Here is a 17,551-nt window from a genome sequence, read left to right as displayed (position 1 = left end):
TCGCACAAATACCTCATGCAAACATCTTTGAGGATTTTCCTAGATATATCGTACACACTTGTGGGGTCATCATAATATTCCCTATGCCCTATTTTTGTAAAAAAAACATCCTTACATAGGTTAACCACGCCACCTTACCAACATTTTCTAGGCTCATAACATCCCTTAAAATAGAACGATTGAACGTGCATTCCTCAGTTGACCAGATCCTGTGCCACAGAAGAACCGGGGCAACCTTGATAATATCTTCTATATGGGGCGCCCCTAACTCAGCGTGACTAACATAAGTTGAAACACTATATGGTACTGCTAAGAGGGATTTTAAGAAGTTGTTCTCCACCACCTGTAGTGGTTTTGTATTTACATACCCCCATACCCCTGCACCATATGTACCAACTGCCATGCAGGTTGCTCTACACACGGTTAAAAGCTCCCCAATTGTTTTTTTGCCCATCCTTCTACTAAAGGTTTTCAAGGCCATGATAGATTTACAAAACAGTAGTCTTCTAGTTTGTGTTGCATCATTCCATCGACCTGTTTGGTCAAACAGTACGCCAAGGTATGGGAAAGTGGGGGTATGTTCAAGTGGTCTTGAACCAACATATATTGTTTTATCCTTTTTATGTTGCCCAAGGCCGTATGTCATGCTAAAAGTTTTCGTGCAGTTGATTTTCAGGTCTAAGTTGTTCATAAAACCTGTAAAAGTGTTAACCACCGTTTGCATGGCCAGCGGTGTCCTGGCCATCAAAACTGCATCTCCAGCATATAGGAGCACCGGAACAGACCTTTTCCCAACAACCGGCATGTCCCTACACTCCTCTAACAATGTTTTTTCAAGATCCTTGATATATATTGTGAACAGAAAAGGAGCGAGGACGCAGCCTTGCCGCACTCCTCTCGCAATGGTGAATAAATCAGTACAGTCACCATTCTTTCCATACCTAACCCGAGCTGTAGCCCCTGAGTAGAGTTCCCTAAGAAAATTGATTATACCTTCCTCTACTCCTAGGTTCCGGAGGATCAGCCATAGTTTAGAATGGGTGACGCAGTCAAAAGCAGACGTTAAGTCAACAAATGTTAAAAACATGCGACCACCCTTGGCTTTGGCGTATTTTTCTAATAGTATGTGCAAATTAAGACACTGGTCAATGGTGCCTACACCTTTCCTGAAACCATATTGAAGATCGCTGATTATTGATCGTTCATCAGCCCAAGATTGCAATCTATTTAAAATTACTCGGCCAAAGATCTTAATGGTAGAGTCCAAAAGAGAAATAGGGCGATAGCATTGGCAGCTCGATCTATCACCCTTTTTAAATATTGGAACAATTATTGACTCACACCATGAAGATAATAAACCATAGGAACAGGATGCATTGAAAAGTTGGGTAAGCAGCGGGCCCCAAAGATCCATGTTGCTCTTATAAAGGTCAACTGGAATGCCGTTGGGGCCTGGGGCTTTGCCTCCAGCACTATCTCTTATGCTCACATTTACTTTACTCAGAGCAATACCCAATTCCAGTTTGATCCTGTTCTGTGCTGTCTCAATCCTCACAGTGTCATCAATGAGGGCTTGGTCCTGATCACTTTTGGCATGATACAGTTCTTCATAGTGTTTAACCCACTCCGTATCGGAAATAGCTATCTCTACCCTGGCCTTTGTTTTATCGGTAAAAAGAGGCGCGTTTAGTACTTTCCAAAAGGCTGCCGAATCTTTGCTCTGGGATGCCTCACACAATGCGTCCCATGCTTCCTTTTTGATAGTATCTTTCCTCGCCTTAAGGTTTTTCTTATACTCCTTCCTTAACTCCTTTATGAGATTAATATCTCTAATAGGGGTGTTTAAGGCAAGCTTAAGTTTGGTATAGCTCTTGGCACAAGCTGTATCAAAGCAGCTCGAAGGATTCACCTTAAAAAAAATTGTCTCTACCCAGAGGGTGTTTTTAATATGTTCAGCAATCACTTAGGCATTACCCAAACACTCCTCCAATAACCAAGGCCATGCACTCCTCTAATTATCTACACATTACCCCTGCACTCACTGGGCTGGAACAACGCGTTTGTCTAACCTTCTGCCATTATGGTATGTTATACGTCGCTTGAATTACGGGCTCTGCAAGAGGTCTCTTGTGCCTGTTTCAAAGTCTTTCCTGGCCGTTATAGGGGCAAGAGGCGATGTCCTGGTTGTGGTTGGCTTCCAGGCATTACCCCGATTACTATACTCAATAGGGAGGAGGTCAGTGTGAAACATCTCTGTCTGCTTTTAAATACTAGGTCTGTGCGCAGACATGCACAGGACATCCATGACCTTCTGGTCACTGAAAAACCGTTATGTCTGATGTTGACAGAGACATGGCTAGGAGATTCATCTAACCCCGATATAGCTATAGCAATTCCCCCAGAATATAATATCTACAGGCAAGATAGATTGGAGGGGGGGGCGTTGGTGTGGCACTGGTAGTGAACAATCTCGTCGCCTGCTCTATCATCCCTATGGATGCCAACACAGGATCGGAATCCCTTGCTTTTTCTATAGCATTGGCGCCCCATCAATCTTTTAAAGGGCTTTTGGTTTATAGGCCCCCTGGACCAGCGGGATCCTTTTTCGACGAGCTCCAGTCGGTAATTTTGGCGCTGGCTCTGAGAGCTGAGCACTGTGTACTGGCTGGATACTTTAATTTCCATATGGATGAGGAACAGGACCCTGAAGCGATCAAACTGGTTGATATCACAGCCCCTTTAGGTCTTGCCCCCTACCTTTTTGGACCAACGCATGAAAAGGGCCATACCCTGGATCAGGTTTTCTCTACGTCTCCCTTAGAGGTGCTGGCACTTTTGCCGGTGCTGTGGTCAGATCATTGGATGGCAAAATTCTATATACCCGGCACAAAGAAACCATCTAGTATTGCTCCTAGGCAGCAGGGCCGAGCCCCTAGGGTACTTCATCGGGTGACTCCTGAAATGTTGGCCCAGGCGGCCCTTGATCATCCTTGCCCTGCGACGGGAGACTTGGAGAGGGATCTAGAGTCCTTGCAAGCGTGGGTAATGGATAGGCTGAATGATCTAGCCCCTGAGATGGCCCCCCGACTTACACCTAGGCGGGTCTCGGCCCGTTGGTTCACTGAAGCACTATCGGCCTCTCGTCGGCAGTGCAAGGTGGCGGAAAGGGCATGGCGGTCTCAATATGATCCTGTGGCCAGGCTTGCCTATAGGACAGCGGTTAAAGCATACCATCGGGATATTCTCCTTGGAAAGAAAGATTACTTGGCAAGGAGGATAGAGGCCGCTTCAAATTCCTGTAAAGAGATTTTTACGATCGTCAGGGAGTTTACTGCCCCACGGTCCAATTCGACCCAGGCTGCTCCCTCTGAGCCGTGGGTCTCTGCTCTTGCCGATTTCTTTACCACCAAGATTAAACTGATTCAAATTTCCTTTCCCTTGAAGGTGGTTGAAGTACCCCCTAGTCCTGAGGACGGCTCTGTCTTGGTGGCCCCGGTGGGTCCAGTCCTGGCAGATTTTCCGCCAATTTCAGTTGTATCTTCATTGGCACTTATGGCCAGTCTTAAATCTGGGTCGCCTCTTGACCCTTGTCCGGCCAAATTTTTGGCTAAAATGGCTGAAGCGGTGAATCCGCTGGCAAACCCACTCTTGAACCTTTCCTTGAGCCGGGGGGTGGTACCACAGGCCTGGAAACAGGAGAATGTTATTCCCCTCCTCAAGAAACCTGGCCTAGACCCTGAGGTTCTGGCTAACTACAGGCCCATCTCTCTTCTCCCTGCGTTGGTTAAGATCCTGGAGAAGCATGTGAACACCGTGCTCTCCAATTTTCTGGAATCGTACAATCTGCTGCACCCTACTCAATCTGGCTTCCACTTTAAGCACCGAGACGGCGCTCTTGGAGGTGTCTGAAGCCATTAAAGAGGCACTGGACTCGGGGGCCAAGGCTATGCTTGTAATGCTAGATTTGTCGGCGGCTTTTGACACCGTCCCCCATGAGGGTCTCCTCGCCAGGCTCCATGTGATCGGTCTGAGGGAGACGGTGTTCAGCTGGTTTAAATCTTTTTTGGCTGACCGTTGACAAACGGTCTGGGTCCCACCTAGTTCTGCCGTAATGCCGCCTTTGGGAGTCGGAGTTCCGCAGGGCTCTGTGTTGATCCCGACTCTTTTTACCATCTTTATGACCCCTTTGGCGGCACTGGCTGAGTCTATGGGGTCCAGATCGTCTCCTATGCCGACGATACCCAGCTCCTCTTTACGTGCAGGAAAGGAGAAGATTTTGATGGAGAGAGTATCCGTGAGTGCCTTGGGGCTGTTCTCAAATGGTTCCAGCTTAACAGCCTCAAGTGCAACTCAGATAAATCTGAGGTACTCTTCTTCGGCTGTCCATCCGATCCAGATTGGCAGGAATGGTGGCCGGTTAACATGTTCCCTCCAGCGGGCTCATCTCAGCTGGCAAAGAACTTGGGGATCAAGATTGACAATGGTCTGGCGTTAAGATCTCAGATCCTTGGTCTTACGGGAACATGTTTTGGCCTCCTCAGGATGCTCCGTAAGTTCCTTCCCCTGCTCTCAGAGGAACATAGGAAGACGACGGTGCAGGCCTTAATAGGTTCAAGACTGGACTATACCAACGTCCTTTATCTCGGCCTGCCGGAATATCTTCTGCAATGGCTGCAGGTGGTCCAGAACTCGGCCGCAAGGGCCATTTTTGGTTTGTATAGGCGAACCAGAGTTTCTGGTCTTTTGCAGTCGCTCCATTGGCTGCCTATCCGTAAGCAGATAGTTTTCAAGGCTTTGACCTTGGCCCATAAGGCTCTTCATGCCTCAGGAGCCAAATATCTCCAGAAGAGGCTTGCCTTTTACCATCCGGCCAGATCTCTGAGGTCTGAATCATTGTTCCTCGCTGTGGTCCCACGAGTAAAAAGGGCTCGTATTGGAGGTCGCTCTTTTAAGCTGTTGGCGCCACAGCTTTGGAACACTCTGCCCCTAGCATTACGCAGTACCTCTAATCTGCTGAATTTCAGGAAGGGCCTTAAAACTTGGCTTTTCGCCCTTTAGGCTGCTCTTTCGTCCTCTGTCTGGTCTGTTTTATTTTACTGTGTTGTGTTTTTCTCTGTCACTGGTTCGTCAATAAAAGCACCGGGACACTCTATGGAGTAGCCGTGCGCTATAAAAGACCATACTAACATAACATAACATAACATAACACTCATACATTCGCTTATGCATTACCTATGCATTCCTCCAATAACCCAGACATTGCCCCTGCACTCATGCAATCACCTAGGTATTCCCACGCAGTCCTTCAATCACTCATGCAGTACCCATGCACTTATAAAATCATCCTGGCACTACCTATGCACTCATGCATTAACCCAGGCACTACTTATGCACTCCTGTAATCCCCCCGGAAGTACCACTACACTATTTCCGGAAACAGCAGATTCAAAATAACAAACACTGTCACTCTGAACACTGAACGCCACATCCAGAGCAAGAGAGGAGGTAGAGGACTCAGCGTCGATTCATCCTGCTGAGTACTTTAAGGCTTCAAGGCTTCAAAGCCAAGCCGAGTTGAGGCCCCCGCAGCCCCCGTTGCTGCTTCAAGGCTTGAAGGTCGCAGGTGCCTGGAACTTGTTTGGATTCTGTTTGGTCGCACCACCGGACGGAATCACCGGGCTGCCTGTGGTACCTGTGCTGCCTCTGCGTAGAGCAGGTGGAGCAGGAGTACATTGCGCCGCTGGGAGCGCTGCAGTGGTGGAGAGAACGAGTCAGAGGAGCTGGGCAGGAGCGAATGCAAAAGGCGGAATGGACGTGGCAACTGGTCTTCGATACCACTTTCCAGTATGTTACTAGCCAAAAGCAAAGGCAGGAGAGAAACATATGCCTTTAGGCCAGTCTTAATTACCAGTGCAGAATTCCTGCTACGAGTACCAAGATGAGAGGCAGGCCGCCGAACACAGAGTGCACGAAATTTGGAAAAATACAGAGGACTTCAAATGGTGTTAACAGTCCCGAAAAAATCATCTTAAATACATGTGCGATGCCACTGGTATCAGACATATTTAAGATTTGACTTAACATTTCTGCGAAATGTACTGGGCAGTTTGTTGATAATAATGCATGTATCTCTGTAGAAGTCCTTGCAACTTGCAGATTATACGTTTCTCTAGATGAGGTCAGTGGCACAGTTTTTTGTAAAAGAATGACTTTCATTCTGCTTAAAGTATCAATTCGTATAGAAGAGATATTCAGTGAAGGCCATATTGCCGTCCCCCTGTCTTTTTTGTGCGTTGGATACAATACTTGCATACAGCAAGTGACCATGGATGAGACACTGACTAGATACGCTTTTCCTGGCAACATGCCACAACAGCTGTTGTTGTTGAGCATCACGTAACTGCCATTGGATAGCTGCCTGAAAATTGGTTCTATCACAGCGGAGGGTGTACCGTGCAGGTGGCAAGAGAGGTTATTTGCAGAACCTTCGCAGGCTCCGTGTAAATGAATACCTTTGCAAAAAGTGTACCACTTAGTGAGTTCTTACAGTTTTTACCACTAAGGAATACCTCCTTTCCATTATTCCAACATTTGTGTGTGTATGGTAAAGTCCAGGTCGACTTAATGTATTCCTAACCCAACCTTTCATACAGGCCCGCTGGTATATGCTGTAGACAATACTGAAATTGGAAAATCGTCACTGGTATCGTGATGGTGCCATGTATTATCCATTCAATGACAGGCTTCTCAGAAACTGTCAATGGTAATCTTTCCAGTTTCTCAATGCTCAGCACCGTATAGTCTTCTCCTTTTTGTGCCAAAGAGATTTGTTTATCTGTAAGGTTCAACACAGTAAACAATGACGTGGTATTGATTAGACGCCAGGGCACGTAGCCTGAACGGAGATTTTGCAACGCCCAGCCTAATAGCATTATAGAACGTAATTGAGACTGGCCATGTTGTAACATTAGCAAGTCCTGCTCTATTATGTCAATTGCAGATGATACGATGCTGTTTAAAGAATAAATTCTGGAGGACAGAGTCGTTAATCCATTGTCCACTACAGAGAGAGCTTTCTCCAAATTAACACGATCAATTTCTCGTATTCCTTCTGCAGTTTCCATTTGCGTTATTTTTCAAGCTTCGTTGTACGCAGCGTATATACCGGTGTATATGAAATGTTTTTGACGTGGTTTGTTAGGCCCCATTTAAGAAATCTCACAAATTATTGCCTTCTTTAAGTAAACATAAGTGCTGTTTGAGTTCTGGAAGTGTAGATTTCTGTAGCCACTCAAGGCATAGCTTTCCTACACTATACGTAGTAACTATCCCTGGATGTTGTCTCTGGGAGTATCTTGGATCTGGCCTATTTACTGTGAACCCTTGTGTTTTGTTCAGGAATCTATCTTGACAGTTATTCGTGTCTGTGGGCCAGATTAACCATTTTTTACAATCAGGATTAGTTCTGTTTTGTTTTAAAATATAGGGTATGTCTACCTCCTCTTCTGTAGTATCATCACTGTCAGATGTGGGTTTAGGTATAGATGGTTTGTTTAAATCTTTTATCTTAGCCAGGCCAAGGCAAGACGTTTGTTGAATAGTGTCATTTAAAAACATTATGTGTTCTGGTATAATGCAGGCTCTGAACAGGGCTTCTAAACCTTGCACCTGCCAATCTTTTGTGCCCCAGACAGTTTTTGTCTCAATGTTGTCTTTCCAAAAGTCAAAACCTAATGTAGACAGCTGAGCATAAAAGTTTGCAGAATACATTTGTTTAGTATTGGTCAGCATTGTTTTCGTTCCTGTCTTATTTTCATTTTTAAAATAAAATGTTTCTGGATGTGTAACATTAAACCCTGAGAAGTATGAAAACTTTTCATAAAATGTTTTTGAGCTGCCCTTTTGTGGCGTTGGACAATGTTCCCATTGATTGTAAGTAAAAACATTTCTAGGGCTTGCAGATTTATGCAAATAATGGTGACCATAATGATTAAAACAATACATTTGTTCATAATCTGATGAACCTTCGAAGTATTCCTGTTCTGTAAATTTAGCTGACATTTCTAAATCTGTATCATGTTATTAACAAGTCCCAATCATCAGAAAACGTGCTGGGTGAGACAAAGTCACTCAAAGAAACCTTGAACTGGTGTGGAATCTTTAGCAGCTCCACCGGGTCATAGACGTCATAATCAGTTCTGCCCCATGCTATGCCACCAGGCATAGGAACGGCTGTGATGTTCAATGATGAGAGGTCTCTTTTTTCACGATGAGATGATTTGTGAGGTTTTAGGACCAAGTTGATTTTCTTACTTGTTGTGTCCATTGTACTGTATTTTCCATCTATCATCCTCCCCAAACTTAACACTAGTATGAGCCAGAGCAGGAGGAAAAGTACACCCAGCACAATCCAAAATTCAACCCATGGTGAAACCAGATATGTTTTTTCAAGTTGATGAAAGAGTTTTGTTATTTTTCTTTGAAAGTTTTATTTGCTGGCTTATCTTCAGGTTCACTAGGATCCTCGGAAAATGTATCAAATTTGATGAAATAGCCAGAGGCAGTTCTGTCAATTGTTGGAATTGCATCAGGATTGTTATTAATCTTTGGAGTTGCTTCTTCCTTTGTCATATTTGCATAGTCAAACGCTACATCATTGTAGACAGGTGTTTCTTGACGAACTGTTATTTGGGTATCCAGAGGCACAAGTTCCATGGCTTTGTTGCATAGTCCTTCTATTCTTACTGTATGTTTATCAAAGGTGATAAGTCTTTCAGTTTGAACCTCTTGGATTGTAGCAAGTTTAGGCCGTCTGCTACATCTTGGGAGGCCACTGGGCCTACTACTTATTATCGGCCAAATGATTGTGGTTTGACCAGGTCGATGGACACAACTCTGTTCTCCCTTTTACCAGTAAGGCGCGGTAGTACTACTGATCTTGTTCCTTGGATTGCCAAGATAGTTACTGCTTTTCTGTAAGAAGGCCCAAATTCCTTCTTTACCGCGATCTTTTCCCTGACTAGATCCCCAATCTTTGGAATCCAGACAAGTCTTGCTGGGACAGGTGGTTTTTCTTCAGTGGTTGTTGGCTTCTGTATCGTGTTACTCAGACTACTTCTTGTTTCATTTAAGTCCTGTAAGACAGCCAAACGATCTTTGACATCAAAGGCTTTTTGTTCCACCACTGAAGTTTGACAATCGAGGTCTTCGATTAACATTCTAGTACCATACAGTAATTCATACGGAGTGCTTCCACCCAGAGAATTTCTTGGCAGATTGTTAAGACTACGTTGAACACTTATTAGATGTTTGACCCACCCATCACCCGAACTAATACCTTAGCTGGTATGGATTGCTTTATGTCACGGTTTTTTCTTTCCACTACCGCATTATCCTCAGGATGGAAGGGACTAGAAAACCGCAATGCAACGCCCAAGCTAGCCAAAGCCTTCTTGTAAGCTCAAGAGCTAAATGCAGGACCCTGGTCAGAATGTAGCGTGCCGATTGCGTATGTGCCGATAAAGACTCGCAAATCCTTTATAACAGTTCTGGCGTCAGCCGAGCGCTGGGACCACATCCAAATAAATCTTGTGCAGGAATCCACTGCGACCATGATATATTTATAGTTACCGTCCCTTTGTAAGGGACCACAGTGGTCCAGGTAAACACATGCTAGTGGTTTTTCTGAAATCAGAAGGGGCGTCTGTGCAGGTCGCTTCACTGTAGAAACTTTCATTTTTTGGCAGATTTCACATTCTAGAACATAGTTTCTAGTTTGTTTCCTCATGCGCGGCCACCAATGTCTCTGTTTTAATAATGATACTGTGGCGGAAACTCCTGCGTGTGCAGAGGCCAGTTCTTCATGTGCTGCTAAGATTAGTCCTAACCTATTTTCCATGTTTAGAATTGCCCTATACCCCACTCCAGGGATTCGAGCAAAAGGAACATTATTCGCATCAGTTATATATGAGTACTTTATAGGAAAGCCTTTCGGGAGTGTCTTACCAATGTCTGTGACTGAAGCAGTGACATCTTGCAATATTTCGCTGTCTATTTTTGTTTTTGACCGAGTGATCGCAGCGACGGAAGCCTTTTGCACAGCTGCCTTCGCTGCTTCATCAGCCAATGAATTCCCTGCAACGTGAACGCCATCACGCTGATCACTCAGTGTATGAATCAAGTGAGTCTTTTGTAGTTCTTTCTGTAATAGAACTACTTGTTCCCAAAGCGTTTTATGCTTAATTGTGCCACCTTTTGTGTCTTTGAAACCATTTATAACCCAGTTCTGCAGATATTCATTGTAAGATTGTATGCACTAATACGAATCGCACACTATTAGTGTGGGGAATTCACGATCAGTCATTTCAAGCGCCTTCGCTGAGCTGTACAGTCTCCGAGTGATTGAGTTTTAGTGAACATAGGTCTAAATTTACCTTCGCGCCAGCGACCTTTAACAATCGCGCACGCAGCACTATAGGCTTGTTTACCCCCAACTGCGGGCTGTGCTAATCCGTCTGTATAGATTATACATCCGTAATGCTCTAGAGGCAGAATCTTGGTCGGCAGAGGACATTCGTATTCGTATTGTAGGTATTCTTGTGTCTTTAAACAGGGGTCAAAAACATATTCATATCCATCTCGGATGTAAAGCCTTAGCATTGGGAATGCTTGCTTTTGTCACCGCCTCTATGGCAGGTACAGGTGTAACGATAATTATGTGTTTACCCTGTGCGTGGGCTCTCTCTTTCGCTACTGCAGTTTGAGCCGCTGTCAGAATTATTTCTGTAGAAGTGAATTTTATTTCAGCTTGTGTGTACAAGTGTGATTTGTATGCTATTGGTACCTTTTCACCTTCATTAAAGGTCAGGTATGTGAATCCGCATCTCCCTGGGATGATTCGGATCACAAGATTGCGCGTATTATCGCGTGTTTCAAATTGTGTTTTTGCTAAAATGTCTGTTTGCACTGAACGCAAAATTTCTGTATGGTTTTGAGTCCAATTTGTTGGTTTGAAATCAGGTTTGATTAGTTAGTAGAGAGGTTTAACCCTTTCTGCGTAGTTTAGAACATAAGTTCTTCCAAAATTCAGGAAACCTAGAATTGACTGTAAGTTGTTCAGTGTCTTTGGAGGTTGGAGCAGCGCACATTTCTCTGGAAAGTTTGCTGCCAGGCTTTTGCCTTCACTTGATAACTCGTATCCTAGAAATAGGACGTTGAGGTGGGCAATTCGTGATTTCTTAAAATTTAATTTGTACCCTTCAGATGCGAACCCGAGTATTATGGTGTTCACTCTTTTCAAGTGCACGTCCAAATCATCGTCTGTAAGATAGATGTCATCGACATTAGATAATGCCTCATCATCGTACATTTGTGGTAACTCGGTTACTCTGGCTGAAAATAACCCTGGACTATTCTTGAATTCTTGGGGGAGACGGCAAAATTGTCGCTGTGTCCCCATTATTGAGAAAGCGGTCAAATGCCTGCTTTCAGGTGCAATATTTTGACAGAAAAACCCATTTGAAATATCTAAGGTGGTATTATATTTTTTGCGCATGATGTTATTCATCAGTGCTGCACTGTGTGCATTTTGTACTACAAATGTTTTGCAACAGGAGTTTAGGTGTCTGTAGTCCAAAACTAGATGATATGAATTGTCTGGCTTGGAGACAGGAAACAAAGGGTTGTTCATTGATGAGGGGCATGTTTCAATCACCCCTTGGTATTCAAGTTGATTTAAAATCTCCCTGACCTGTTTTTTAGCTTCTTGCTTAACTGGATACTGCCTTTGTGCAGTAGGTTTATTTTATATATTTTATTTTTATTTTCAAAGTTTTATATAGCACGGACAAGATCTTTGCAGATATCAGAGCGCTTTACAGTAAACACAGGGTAAGGGAACAAGCGGGAGAGTAAGCAAACTTGTGGGTACAAGATAGTAATGGGTAGTAGGTGGCTAGCAAACTTGGATAGTAACCAGATAAACAACTTGTGAACGAATAGACAATAAGATAGGCCGGCAAAAGCAAACTATTAGGTACAAGATAGTAGAGGGTAGTAGTTGTGTAACAAACTAGAGTAATAATCTGATAAACAACTTAGTACAATAGACAATCAGAATAGGCAATAATACAAAGTCTGTGCACAGTCTTCGGTACAACCAAAAAGGGTTCAAGTGCGACTAGCCATAAGGATGGCTTTTGCTTCTTTCTTAAAGAGTGCAGTGGAGGAGATAAGCCTGGTTTCGGGAGGGAGGGCATTCCAGATCCTGGGTGCCATTCCTGAGAAGGAGCGCTTGTAAGTTTTTTCCTTCCGGAATCTTCGAGGTTTCAGGAGGAGATTCTTTGTGCTTCCGTTGTTTCTCGAGCCTCCTGATAAAGTCAGCTTTTGAGTGAGGTAGCTGGGAGACTTGTGGTGTACAGCCATATGTGTCATACAGGCAATTTTCAGCTGTATTCTGGCTTCAAAAGGGAGCCAGTTCAGGGATTTTAAGTCAGGGGAAATATGCAAGTGTTTTCTAGAACCAGTTATAAGTCTCGCTGCAGCGTTCAAGGAGGCTCTTGGGGGTGCTGTTGTTGATAGGGGGAGTCCGCTGAGAGCCACGATTCCGTAGTCTATGCGTGGAATGACTAGGGCTTGAACTGCAGTTTGGAAGTCCTTAGCTGGGAGGAAGGGTTTAAGTTTCCTCAGAGTGTTGATTTGGAAGTTAGCTCCCTTAGTTGTTTTGTTGATATGCTGCTGCATGTTGAGATTGGTGTCAAGAGTGATGCCTAATGATTTCACGGAGTCCACGATGGTGGGTTGGACATTGAATGCAGTTAGGTGCTTAAGCCAGGTTTGAGTGGCGGAGATTTTCGCCGGAGGTGAGATTAGAAGGAACTCAGTTTTCAGAGCATTTAGTTTGAGATGATTTTCGGCCAACCATGATTGGGTGTTTTTGAGCGTAGAGTTCAGAAGTTTGATGTCTTCCGGGGATTGTAGTTTGAGGTAGAGTTGAGTGTCATCGGCGTACATATGAAAGTGTACATTAGATGCTTGGAGCAAGGTGGTGAGTGGTTCCATGACTAGGTTGAACAATGTGGGGGATAGTGATGATCCTTGAGGGACGCCTAATGAAACAGGCACAGCTGGGGATAGCACGTTGTTGATCTTGAACTTCTGAGACCGGTGATGTAGGAAGGAAGTGAACCATTTGAGGACAGTTCCCGATAGACCCATTCTGGTGTTAAGCAGCTCAAGTAGGTTCTCATGTTTGACGGTATCAAATGCTGAGGAGAGATCAAGTAGGATGAGGAGGCAGGTTGATTTTTTTAACTGGATTGTATTGTGAGGAGAGTCCTCATCCCATCCCACATGATTTTTATATAATGCTGAAGCCTGAGCTACTCCCCATTTTCTAGCATATGTATATTTTTTATGAAATAGGAATATGATTTGAGAAGGCTGGCATAATTATCTCTTTGCCATGTGGGCACTCCCTGACAAATTCAGGTGGCCAGTCTTGTTTAGCTAGAAGAATGTCATAACCCTTGGAAAGCTTATCCCAAAAGAGTGCCTTTATTTTTCTAGGTATGTCCCCCTCCATCCGGAGTGTTATTTCATATATCTTGTGGGGTACACTAAACCTGGTGTCGGCAGTTTCAACTTGAATGCATTCATTCAAGTCCACTGTCTCTAGATGATCCATCAGGATCTTGCGAGCTATGGTCACTTTTGCTGCGCTGTCTAGCATTGTGTGGGCCCACTCCCCGTTCTTGAGTTGTGTCCTCAAGATCCTCAGCATGTCTGATCTTTATGCTTGCTACCTTATTCTTGGTGAATTGAGTTTTCTTATTTTTAGGAACGTGTTGTTCGTCTTTGGACTTCACGCGTTCTTCTTCTTTTTGTTCTGATCGTCCTCTCCTCTCGGATTTCTGCGAGGAAGTCTGAAAGGTACGAGAGGAACGTGTATCAGTATCTTGATATCTATCAGGTTTTCTTAAGTTATCCCTATTTCTAACGTTATATCTTTTTTCAGAGGGCTCCCGATGGGGAGACCTACCTCCCGGGGAGGAGACCTACCTCTGGACTGGGAATGCTTCTCTTTAGGAAGTGTTTGTTTAGTGTTTTCCCACTACTTTTTAGGAGTAGTGAGATTATTTTTAATAAAAACTTTTTCAGGATTTTCAGTTAGCTGGATATCTGTTATATCTGTTTCTTTTAACTTCTGGCGGATTGCCACGGATGCTGCTTCACCTTTGATGTTGGCTAATAGTATAGTCGAGACCTGTTTGAAATCTTTCAGTAATTTCATACCTAGATTCAAGGCCGGTTCTGGACCGTATTCATTTTGAATCTGTCTCAGAACGTATGGTATTACCGCCATAGACGGGACACCATGTGTTTTTGTGTAGATTGAAGCAAAGACTGTACCCCAAGTGTCACAGTCCTCCACATGTGGTGCTATCCCCATTGGTAAACAGATTGTCAGAATTCTGTGTTTCTCATGAGGTGTACTATCAGGGAATACTGCCTCAATTTGAGTAATTTTTTGTGCTAACCAAAACGGAATTTGTTCCTTTTTAGCAGGCAGTTTACCAATGACTAATTGTATAGTCTGTGGTGTGATTTTGTTTGTGTTCCCCTGGTGGGGGGTGTGTTGTGGAATCCTTACAGTAGGTTGGACTGTTAAGGTCTGCATGACATATTGAACCAATTGTCTATGTATTTGAATTAACTGTTTCAGCTGTGCTAACAGTTCTCGACCTGTCATGTTTTCTATGTCAGGATGTGGTGTATAGCTGGCTAGTACCGGCCATGTAGCTCCAGCTCTATCTAGTAGACCGAGCCTGGTAATGTGATTTTGATGTTGTAGGGCACCTTTAAACCAGAGCTCATTCTCTTGGTAAGTTAATGGAATTTCAACGTCCTCGTAAGGAATGTATTCCGTTGGAGGTTCCTCTACTTTGTAGTAGTGAAACTCGTGTGTGTCTCCATCTGCTGGAGGAAAGTGAATCCATGAATAGAATACCTCTGTCTGCCTGTATTCATGTGCCTCTATAACAAAGATTACTTTACCACCTCTCGATGATACTCCATTATTTATCAGTTTGTAAGTTATAGTTTTTCTTACATTTACCGGGATGATTATAGCATCTGGGTCATTCTCTAGGAGCTTTCTGTCATCTAAGGCTGATTGAGCTGCTGCTGCAGCTCTTTCTAATTCTTCGTCAGTAACCATTATTTTTACTGATTGAAGAGTTTGCAGAACAAGTTTCAAGGAAACAAAGATTAGGTGCACAAAATTTTGGAACACTGTATCCTTTATCGTTGAACAAACCAAAAACTAATACATAGGATTTTTCGTCCTACTCAGTTTTGGCGGATATTATCTCTTCACCCACTCCAGACGTCTTTTGGAGTTTTTACGGGGAAAAAAAGGGGTCTGTGTGAAAAGCACAACTGAGTTACTCTAGTATCTAGAGTTAAATTATCGCCTTACCAAACGTTGGGCTTCATATAGTGTAGTTCCTATATTCCCAATAGGCTCTGCGCATTGGAATAATAAATCCTGTAGTTTAGACGTAGGACTGAGGTTGACTAGGTCTCTACCGAATCTATTAGACTTAATTGTGAGTGCCAGCTAGCTCAGAGGTCACTAGAAACTTTCTTGAATTCACAAGAAGGGATTACTTTCTGACAACTGCATAAACATAACAACTTTGTTTCCCAAGAATAAGAAATCAATCTCTAGAGTCGCGGAAACATTAGATAGCTATTTTACTCAGTCAATCGTGCATGATTCGCTTCACCAGTGATGCTGAGAAAATAGAGAGGCGGGCGTTTTCAATAAAAAGTATTTATTAAACAGTCTTCTTTCTCGAGCATAAGAAATGTACTGCTACAATCGTAATACTGGTTATAACGTACAAGGCATATAATACGAAAAGTATCATAAAGTAGTACTGTAAAAGCATGATATGGTTTCTAAGCCATAAATTGCCTAAAACATATAAAATACATACAATGATAAAATAATGACTATAAGTACTCAACTGGTGCTTCTAAAATACGCCTACCCTGGCGTACCTAACCTAAGTCTAGTACGAGAGAAGAAGTAAGTAAGGACTAGTTTAAGTTTAGTATTTCTCTGCCAAGAATCTATCCAAGAATTCTCTAAGGGTCTAATCAGCTCCGTACCTTCGTTTATAATGAAGGAGGTCTTGTATCTCTATCTCAGGACTCGATTTCCCAACAACCCACAAGAGTAGCCTGGAAACCCTGGAGCTGGATTTCTCATCAGGAGAAAAGACAGCGTCTCTTAGTGCGTCAGCTGGAGGTCGGCTTCCTTCGGCACTTGCTGCTGCAGGGCGTCAGGCAAGTAGTAAGTCGATCTGCTCCAAACCACCGTGTGTTTGTCGGGCAAATCTAGGCATATTTATACTTTGAAGGTGCTGAGTTTGACGTGTGATTGGACTTAATAACGTAATCAAAGACTCAGGGCCATATTACCAAGGTGAAGTATCGCCGCTTTTTCGGCGAATTGTGCCGAGAAAGAGGCGATACTTCTAGCGCCCTATTAACAAGGGCATGCTAACGCCTGCCTCAAGCCCATTTTGCATGTCAGCGAGAAACATCGCTAATGACATGCAAAGTGGGCGTTCCCACATCCAACCACATTTAAAATGTGGTTGGAGGTGGTAACACCCTATTACCAAGGCAGGCTTTGGGAGAAGGAGCCCTGCGATAAACTCGTTTATCGCAGGTCTCCCAACGCCTGCTCTGATCATGTTTTAGGCATTGATAACATGGGGGTGTGGATCATAAAGCTGAATCCACCCCTCCATATTATCAAGGCACACATTAGCGCGTGACAACAACGCTTGTTTTCACGCGCTAATGTTCCCTATCACCGGCTATCGCCGGATTTAATATCGCCTACGTGTTGTGCGTTGATAATGACACGCTAACACGGCGATAAAATCCGGCGATAGGGAAATGTGCGATGTGCGTTTTTTAATGCACATCTTGGAAATATGGCTCTCAGTTCTTCGAAAAGTCCATGATTTCCTAGATAAATTAGTATTCAGGCAAGGGGAAGTCCCTAGCTGCTGAAGGTGGGTTTCTCTAAAAAATCGTTGTTTATTCTTGGAATTTAGTGGAAGTAGCCATGCCGTATTTGGGCTGCATAGGCTCAGTCTAAATATGGTAATGATTTCTATGCCTATATAAGGTTTGAACAATCTGTACCTATATAAGGGCATGAATCGGGAAAATACAGGCAATACGTTTCAAATAAATATAGATAGAAAATTATTATTAATATATTACAAAAGTATAGCAGCGGATGACACACACGGCCCGTGAAAAGAAAGCGGCAAATTTAATACCTGAAATGAGGACAGCTTTGCTTGGCGAACTTGAAGAAAAAGAAAGAAATATGGGTTTGGAAACGAGGCTGCGCATGCATAGAGAGTACAACTGGTGCACAAAAAAAAATGGAAAGTTTCACATACAATCATAGAAATATAGCTCTTTTTTTCACCAGTAAAGTTTGTTCTCAAAAAGAACTGTT

Source organism: Lissotriton helveticus, chromosome 5_1 (assembly GCF_964261635.1).
Source record: "Lissotriton helveticus chromosome 5_1, aLisHel1.1, whole genome shotgun sequence".
NCBI classification, from domain to species: Eukaryota; Metazoa; Chordata; class Amphibia; order Caudata; family Salamandridae; genus Lissotriton; species Lissotriton helveticus.
The sequence above is the reverse complement of the archived record's forward strand: the minus strand, read 5'-3'. Positions refer to the sequence as shown.